The following is a 9,657-nucleotide window of genomic DNA, read 5'->3' as shown; positions in this document are numbered from 1 at the left end:
CATGGAGCCAGGCGACTGGTGGGTCCCTCCTGGCAACTCCAAATGTCTCCATGGGTTCTAGGCGACCAGTGGGTCCTCCTAGCAACCCTAAAACAGCATATCCATGGGGCCAGGTGACTTCTTCGTCCTCTCCTGGACTCCCCAAAATGTATCCATGTCTCTCTGATGGTTAATGGAGCAGATCCGGATCATTCCAGTCAGGGCCGGTACCCTTAGGCTAGAATGTAGAATACAAATCCATGTCTCTTTGGATGCCATACAATCCATCTACTTTCCTGAAGGATGTCTCTCATTCTCCTTCTAAAGACTTTTTGAATCTCTGTCCCAAGACTCATTCTGTCTCCAGCACTACAGACATCCCTGTTTATATTTACATCTGTGTGCGGTCATCAGGCACAGGTAAGAGGTAAAGGTGCAGGTCTCCCCTATCCACAGCTCATCCCCCAAGATTGACTGGCAAATAACCTACAATGGTATTTAACATATCTAGCAAACATTCATTGTTCTAGCTAATCTATTTACATAGTTGGTATCACAGGGGCTGTTGTAAATAGCTGGCTTTTAGTACAATTAGCATATTAGCAAACAAAATTGTTCACCTAACCAAGAGGAGACAGTAATCAGGGTTAGACAAATACTGGTCTGACCTTTAGAAATACACAAACATATACAAGTCAAGTTAAACACAATAGTATATTTCTCTTGACTTACCAAATCTAATCGGCTGCCTTATTAAAATTTTACTCTGTATCGTCACAGTAGTGCCTCCAAATTTTTGTCAGCCTTTGCAGTCACTGCATACGCAATAACTGTAAAGCAGAACTGCTCCTTTCTAATTGGAACATGTTGTTGTTACGGAGGCCCTCCTCTATGTGTCTCTAAATTGGTATTGGGGTATTTCCCACATTTAGGCAGCCGTTGAAGTCACTGCATACGCAATAACTGTATATGTTGTGTGGACCTGGCCACTAACTAAATACTTTTCCAGCACTAAGCACCCATTTTCGTCAATCTTATTTTTGTGTTTTGTTAGAAATTTGCTTGTTGTATTTTGTTAGTGATTTGTTTGCTCATCAGTTCAACCTCAAGTATCAATTACATTCAGTGACCTTATCTCAGGGGCTTTGGGCCATTGTTCTCTCAGCCAACGGACCCCTTATGTAGATGGAAAGAGTGGACACAGATGAGCCGTCACCACAGGGAGTTTCACATGCTGACCCAGGTGATGGCTTTGACCTGAAAAAATATCTCCACTAAATCACAATTAGCTGTGGGAGGGAGGGGTGAGCTCTTCTGCCCATTCAGGGGGCTGATCACTGTGCAAGAGGAAGAGAAGACTCATTTCTAGTCAGACAGAGAGCTGGGTGGTATCACGGGCTGTGGTCGTGATATCCATCATCCGAAGGAGCATATGCTGTGACTGCCAATATACCGGCGGGAGATACAAAAAGCTGTGGGCCAACCAAAAGTTGGGGGACAGAGGGTATCACCTCATACAGGGCAGTGGAACTATTGATCCCGGGTTGGAAACTCGAGGACTGAGAGAATTGCCTGCTGGACATTTACCTGGAATTACTGTTTACTGTGGTCAGAAGGAATACCACTAATTGCATCGTTAACCTACCTAGGTGATTATTAAAATCCACAACCGCATATCTTTAGTGGGTCTTCTCCTTTTTACCAACTGCACCTTTAGCCCTATCCTCTATCCTCCCTTATTCTCCCTTCTTTTGAAGTCCACTCTGTCCGCATTTACTGTCCCTCCAACCTCTAAGTGGCTGTCATATACCGACCTCTAGGCCCGATCACTGCCTTTATTGACCAATTCTCCACCTGGCTTCTTTACTTTCTCTCTGCTGACATTCCCACAATCATCATGGGCGATTTCAACATCCCCATTCACATTCGCCAGTCAGCAGCATCCAAACTCCTGTCGCTTACTTCATCCTTTGGACTTATTCAGTGATCCTCCTCAGCCACCCACACAGACGGACACACACTAGACCTCATCTTCACTCGACTCTGCTGCCTATCTAACCTCACAACCTCTCCCCTAACCCTATCTGACCACCATCTACTCATGTTCTCATCCCTGTCCTCCTCACCTGTCACCCATGTCCAGCAACTAGAACACCCCTGCAGAAACCTTGCACATCTAGACACTCACACACTCTCTGACTCTATTCTATCACTGACATCCATATCTTCACCCACAACACAGACAGAGCCACTACTTTCTACAATGCCACTCTTGCATCAGCTATTGACTCGGTCGCCCCTCTTATGCATGGTAGAGCATGACGAGTCAATAGGCAACCCTGGCACAACAACCTCACTAAACAGCTTCGACAAGTGTCCAGGGTTGCGGAGCGGCGTTAGAAGAATACACATTCCCAAGATGACTTCACTGCATTCAAACAAGCAACACTCGCATTCAAATCAGCCCTCACCTCTGCTAAACAGGCCTACTTCATAACCCTCATATCCTCCCTATCTTACAACCCCAAACAGCTATTCAACACTTTTAAATCTCTCCTCTGCCCTCCACTACCCCCTCCGACCTCCATCACCTCTGCTGAGGAGTTTGCCACACACTTCAAAAACAAGATTGACCAAACACGGCAAGTCTTTACTGTCCGACCACCACAACCCCTTTGTTTTCCACACCATTGCCCTACCCTCATAACCTCCCTTCCCAACATCATGGAAGGAAACCTTACTCATCTCCTCTCCAAATCACACCTCACCACTAGTGCACAAGACCCCATCCCATCCCACCTCCTCCCCAACCTCACCCCCACACTCATCCCATCCCTAACCCATCTCTTCAACCTATCACTAACTTCTGGTACCTTCCACGCTGCCTTCAAACATGCCACAATCACGTCCATCCTCAAAAAGCCATCCCTCGACCCAACCGTCTTGTTCAGCTACCGCCCCATATCGCTGCTCCCATTTGCCTCCAAACTCCTCGAACAACATGTTCACACTGAACTTTCATCTAACTCTCTCTTTGACAACTGACAATCCGGCTTCCACCCCCACCATTCCACTGAAACTGCCCTTACTAAAATCACCAATGATTTACTTACAGCCAAAGCTAACAGACAATTCTCTGTACTCCTTCTTCTTGACCTGTCCTCTGCTTTCGACACAGTTGACCATTGTCTCCTACTACAGATCTTTTCTTCATTTCGCGTGAAAAACCTTGCCCTATCCTGGATCTCCTCATACCTTTCCAACCGCACTTTTAGCGTCTCCCACTCCCACACTACCTCCTCACCCCGCCCCCTCTCTGTTGGAGTCCCTCAAGACTTTGTCCTAGTACCCCTACTCTTCTCAATCTATACCCTTGGCCTGGGACAGCTCATAAAATCCCATGGCTTCCAGTACCATCTGTACGCTGACTACACCCAGATCTACCTCTCTGGCCCAGATGTCACCTCTCTGCTGTCCAGAATCCCAGCATGTCTAGCAGCCATATCCTCCTTCTTCTCCTCCCGCTTCCTCAAGCTCAATGTGGACAAAACTGAACTCATCATCTTTCCCCCATTTCGCATATCTTCCTCAACTGAACTTGCTATCACAATAAATGACATAACACATTCCCCTGTACCGGCAATCCGCTGCCTCGGAGTAACCCTTGACCTCCTGTCGCCTCCAGCTCAAAAATATTTCCAGAATCCGTGCTTTCCTCAACCCTCAATCTACTAAACTGCTTGTACATGCCCTAATCATCTCCTGCCTTGACTACTGTAACATCCTCCTCTGTGGCCTACCTGCTAACACTCTCGCACCCCTCCAGTCCATCCTTAACTCTGCTGCGTGACTAGTTCATCTTTCGCCTCACCACTCCTCTGCTACCCCACTTTGCAAATCCCTTCACTGGCTCCCAATTGCCCAGCGTATCCAGTTCAAACTACTAACACTGACCTACAAAGCCATCCATAACTTTTCTCCTCCGTACATCTCTGAACTAATCTCCCGATACATTCCCTTACGTGATCTCCGGTCCTCCCAAGACCTCCTTCTCTCCTCCACACTTATTCACTCCTCACCCAATCGCCTCAAAGATTTCTCCCTAATATCCCCCATCCTATGGAATTCTGTGCCTCAACACGTCCAATAAGCCTCCACACTTGGATCCTTCAGACAGAACCTGAAAACCCATCTCTTCAAACAAGCTTACAACCTGCCATGACCTTGCCTGCTGCCACCTCAACAACACCGGAGCTACCACAACCCCCCAGCCTACTGTCTCCTTCCCCATTGCTGTAGAATGTAAGCCCGCAAGGGCAGGGTCCTCTTCCCTCTGTATCAGTCTATCATTGTTAGTTTGCTTACTGTAAGTGATATCTGTTTTTGGTATGTAACCCCTTCTTATGTACAGAACCATGGAATCAATGACGCTATATAAATAAATAATAAATAATCTTTACATATGTAAAAAGACATTTTTTGCTCAGTCTCTCTTGCAACATTCTGTAACCTTGAGTGCAGACTCGTACATAGATCTGATATAATGTTCTTAAAAGATTGGGACTTGGAGGAAACTGGTACAGATGTTCTTGCCTGCTGGCCACTCTCCTCTACTAGCTGACTGGCTGAAGTTCTATCTACTGCAGCATTACCGAAGCCAACATTACTCAAATTTAAGTGATTGGATTGTACACACTCATTAAGGATGACAGAGATGTCGGAATTTGATTTGTCCGATGGTGTTTCATACCTTAATCGACTGAAGTGAAAGGGAGAATATCTTCGAGTTCTAACTTTTCTTATAGTCCTTGAATAGGTAACTGCCGGTTCATCCCATAATTCATCCTAATGGTAGGGTGAAGTATTGTATGTGCTTGAGTGTCTGCTGTCTCCTAAAGTCTGTCCTGCGGTATGGGCAACGCATAGTGATAAGCAGAGGATTTCTACACTTCATTGTAGAATGTGAACAGCTAGGAATTATCCTGGAGTCGAATAAAGTCTGAAAACGAGCTCCACATATGTACTTTTCTTTCGACGACTTTCGTAAAATCTCCTATAAATTACAAGTAAACCTTACATTTTTCATGTCAAGAGTGTTCTAAGTAAGATTATCTGACACTGATCTTTTACCAGAGGAGACTTGGTCCAAGTCAGACCTAGAAATCTCTTTGCGGATTGTTCTTGTAACACATTCAGGGTCTTTAATATTTCTAGTTACAGTAACATTACCATAATTTGTCTTGCTGTTGTGTAACACAGGTGCCGGAATGCAACGCACAGAGACAGAAGGCGGGAACAGTCAGGGATTGATAAAACCACTTTATCTGTATTATGTAAGGGGATTAGTAACAGGGATAATAAACAGCAACTTGGAAAAATAACAAATAGTTTTAGTGAATAACGGTAAAGTAAAGTTCTTTGCAAAAGTGTGATACACTCAGTCGTGGGAGTCACCACGTGAGTTCTCTTTGTATGGGCCTAGCGGGAGTCACTGGTTTTTCACGCTAGGCTGCAAGTCTCCTCCAGATAAAGTCTATCAGATACCGTTTAGCCTCCCACACACCAATTGGCCCCCACCCAACCTGAAATCCTAGTCCCAACTGTTCCCGATACCGTAGGTGAGAGTTGGAAGTGACGGCTCTGTTCGCTTGCGCGATTCCTCCGTTGTTGCTGGCATGTCTCTCCTGTCGGTCTTCTCAACAGCTCTTCTTGGCTTGACCGTCGACGGTAGTCTCTCACGCTTGGGGTAAGGGGATCCAGACCTCGGCTCTTGAAAGTTGGCATCGGGTCCCGGGAACTTACTCAGTGTGGGGCGCAGGTCCTGACTCTGACCAACATGTGTAGGGCTCAGGGTGCTTCTGTGGGGAGTCCGGAGCCTCTCAGGCGGTGTCAGACAGTGGTGCAGTGCAGGCCTCTGGCTGAGGCCTGTCGCGCTGGCTCTGCGGTCCCTCTGGAGCACGTCTGCTCCACTCTGCTGCCTAGCACCAAATCTGCCTGTGTCTTGGGGCGTTGGACTTTTATATCCAGGAAATCCTTCCTGGAGGTCACCTGATCAGGTCCGTCATCTGAATTTGCTCCCCCTTCAACTCTTCTAGCGCAACTTGGTTCCGCTTGATTTCCCTGGCCAGCAGATGGCAATCTTTCCTCATCTCTGGCACATCCTGCAAGAAATCTCCTGATGGTTCATTGCCCTCTACTACAGTTGTATTCACGATCCTTTAGATGCCGACCGTAAAATATTTTCATCAGCTGAATGTAGACCATTAATTGAACCAGAGTGCTTTCTAAAGGACTTTTTTTGCTATTTGTGGGAGTCAGTTCCTGAAGATGTTTCACTTCCTCTGGTAATAATCTGGTAGGCTCAGGAATATCTTCCAGGAAATCTTTTTGATGTGAGAGAGGTTCTGTAAAATAACATATATATTCAATATCATCATCAGAAGTTTCAGAACAGCGACCATACTGTTCTTTTTACTTCCTGTATTTACTATAAGGCAAATATCATTACGTTTTGGAGATGCATTCTGCTCAATGCTGTCAGATACATCTTCAAAAGACGCGTCGGAGATATTAAGCGGTTATCTTTAGGAGGCATCACTTCTTCAAGGATCTCTGGTTCAACAATGTTTTCATTTATGAAATCTTCTGATGATGAACTATCTATGATATGTTCTTCTGATATTACAGTGGGTACGAAAAGTATTCAGACCCCTTTAAATTTTTCACTCTTTGTTTCATTGCAGCCATTTGGTAAATTCTAACAAGTTCATTTTTTTTATCTCATTAAAGTACTCTCTGCACCCCATCTTGATTGGAAAAAAACAGAAATGTAGAAATTTTTACAAATTTGTTAAAAAAGAAAAACTGAAATATCACATGGTCATAAGTATTCAGACCCTTTGCTCAGTATTGAGTAGAAGCACCCTTTTGAGCTAGTACAGCCATGAGTCTTCTTGGGAATGATGCAACAAGTTTTTCACACCTTGATTTCGGGATCCTCTGCCATTCTTCCTTGCAGATCCTCTCCAGTTCTGTCAGGTTGGATTGTGAATGTTGGTGGACAGCAATTTTCAGGTCTCTCCAGAGATGCTCAATTGGGTTTAGGTCAGGGTTCTGGCTGGGCTAGTCAAGAATGGTCACAGAGTTGTTCTGAAGCCACTCCTTTGTTATTTTAGGTCACTGTCTTATTTTAGGTCACTGTCAGCCAAGTCTGAGGTCCAGAGCACTCTGGAAGAGGTTTTCATCCAGGATATCTCTGTACTTGGCCGCATTCATGTTTCCTTCAATTGCAACCAGTCGTCCTGTCCCTGCAGATGAAAAACACTCCCATAGCATTATGCTGCCACCACCATGTTTCACTGTTGGGATTGTATTGGGCAGGTGATGAGCAGTGCCTGGTTTTCTCCACACATGAAGCTTAGAATTATCACCAAAAAGTTCTATCTTTGTCTCATCAGACCAGAGAATCTTATTTCTCATAGTCTGGGAGTCCTTCATGTGTTTTTGAGCAAACTCTATGCGGGCTTTCATATGTCTTGCACTGAGGAGAGGCTTATGTCGGGCCACTCTGCCACTGCAGCCCTCCGCCCAACTGGTGGAGGGCTGCAGTGATAGTTGACTTTGTGGAACTTTCTCCCATCTCCCTACTGCATCTCTGGAGCTCAGCCACAGTGATCTTGGGGTTCTTCTTTAACTCTCTCACCAAGGCTCTTCTCCCACGATTGCTCAGTTTGGCTGGACAGCCAGTTCTAGGAAGACTTCTGGTGGCCCAAACTTCTTCCATTTAAAAATTATGGAGGCCACTGTGCTCTTAGGAACCTTGAGTAATGCAGAAATTCTTTTGTAACCTTGGCCTGGTCTGTGCCTTGCCACAATTCTGTCTCTGAGCTCATTGGGCAGTTCCTTTGAGCTCATGATTCTTATTTGGTCTGACATGCACTGTGAGCTGTGAGGTATTATATATAGATAGGTGTGCGCCTTTCCAAATCAAGTCCTATCAGTTTAATTAAACACAGCTGCAATCCAATGAAGGAGTAGAACAATCTCAAGGAGGATCACAAGGAAATGGACAGCATGTGACTTAAGTATTCAGACCCTTTGCTCAGACACTCATATTTATGACCATGTGATATTTCAGTTTTTCTTTTTTAATAAATTTGCAAAAATTTCTACATTTCTGTTTTTTTCAGTCAAGATGGGGTGCAGAGTGTACTTTAATGAGAAAAAAATGAACTTTTTAGAATTTACCAAATGGCTGCAATGAAACAGAGAGTGAAAAATTTAAAGGGGTCTGAATACTTTCCATACCCACTATACATCACAGTTCTCCATTATAGCTTCTTATGCTAATACAGCACAATTCTCCATTGTAAATTCTTCAGGCTCAACATTGCAATTGTCCATTGTAGATTTTTCAGCCCCAACATTGTAGTTCTCCACTGCAGGTTCTTCTGCTTCAACAATGCAATTATCCACTGCAGCTTCTTCTGCTTCAGCAATGCAATTCTCCACTGCAGGTTCTTCAGCAATGCAATTCTCCACTGCAGGTTCTTCAGCAATGCAATTCTCCACAGCAGGTTCTTCAGCAATGCAATTCTCCACAGCAGGTTCTTCAGCAATGCAATTCTCCACAGCAGGTTCTTCAGCAATGCAATTCTCCACTGCAGGTTCTTCTGCAATGTAATTCTCCACTACAGGTTCTACAGCAATTAGCTGCAATGCTGGTTTTCCATACATGTGCCAGCTGGATGGCAACGGGACTGATACTCTGATATGGGAAAAGATTTGGCCTTGCTGCAATCGGCTCTAAAAATATTTTCTGGCAAGATACTTAATCCTAGCAGCCCTTGTACCCTATGCCTCACCTCTAGACAGGCTTGACACTCTCTAACCGCCAACTGCCAACTCCCCCTGGTCACCATAGTGACTAGACTATAGAAGATGTTGATCAGACATCCTCCAATACGGTCCATTGCCGACCCTTATACCACCACCTGCTCGTCTCCAGTGGTATTACAGATCAACAATTTACATTTAATTTAACAGAGTGACACCAGGTAACACATCAAAGCATAAATGATTCCACAGACTCCTATCAATGCAGAAATGTTTGTAATGTCCCCTTTTGGGTCATTCATTACATATAGCAGAACCGCTCCTTTCTAATGAGAACATGTTGTTACGGAGGCCCACATTTATGTGTCTTTAAATTTGTATTGGGGTATTTCCAAAATTTAGGCAGCCATTGTACTCACTGCATACGCAATAACTGTATAGCAGAACTGCTCCATTCTAATGGGAACATGTCGTTACTGAGGCCCACCTCTATGTGTCTTCAAATTGGTATTGGGGTATTTCCCAAATTTAGGTTGCCGTTGCAGTCACTGCATGGGCATTACCACTATAGGAGACCCACTCCTTTATAATGGGAACATTTTTTTTACTGAGTCCCTCCTTTATGTCTCTTCAAAACAGGTATTAGGGTGCATCCAAATTTTTGGCAGCCCTGGCAGTCACTGCATATGCAATAGCAGTATAGGAGACATACTGTTTAATAACGGGAACAACAAAGTATGGCCGGCTGATTGCCCTTTAACAATAGCGAGGGCCGACTGATGGCCCTTTAAGAATAGTAAGGGCCGCTTGATGGCCCAATAAAAATAGGCTTTGTTACTTTCA

Source organism: Phyllobates terribilis, unplaced genomic scaffold (genome assembly GCF_046119375.1).
Source record: "Phyllobates terribilis strain yellow unplaced genomic scaffold, ASM4611937v1 Scaffold_3__8_contigs__length_932513732, whole genome shotgun sequence".
Taxonomy (NCBI): Eukaryota; Metazoa; Chordata; class Amphibia; order Anura; family Dendrobatidae; genus Phyllobates; species Phyllobates terribilis.
Note: the sequence above shows the minus strand (reverse complement) of the source record.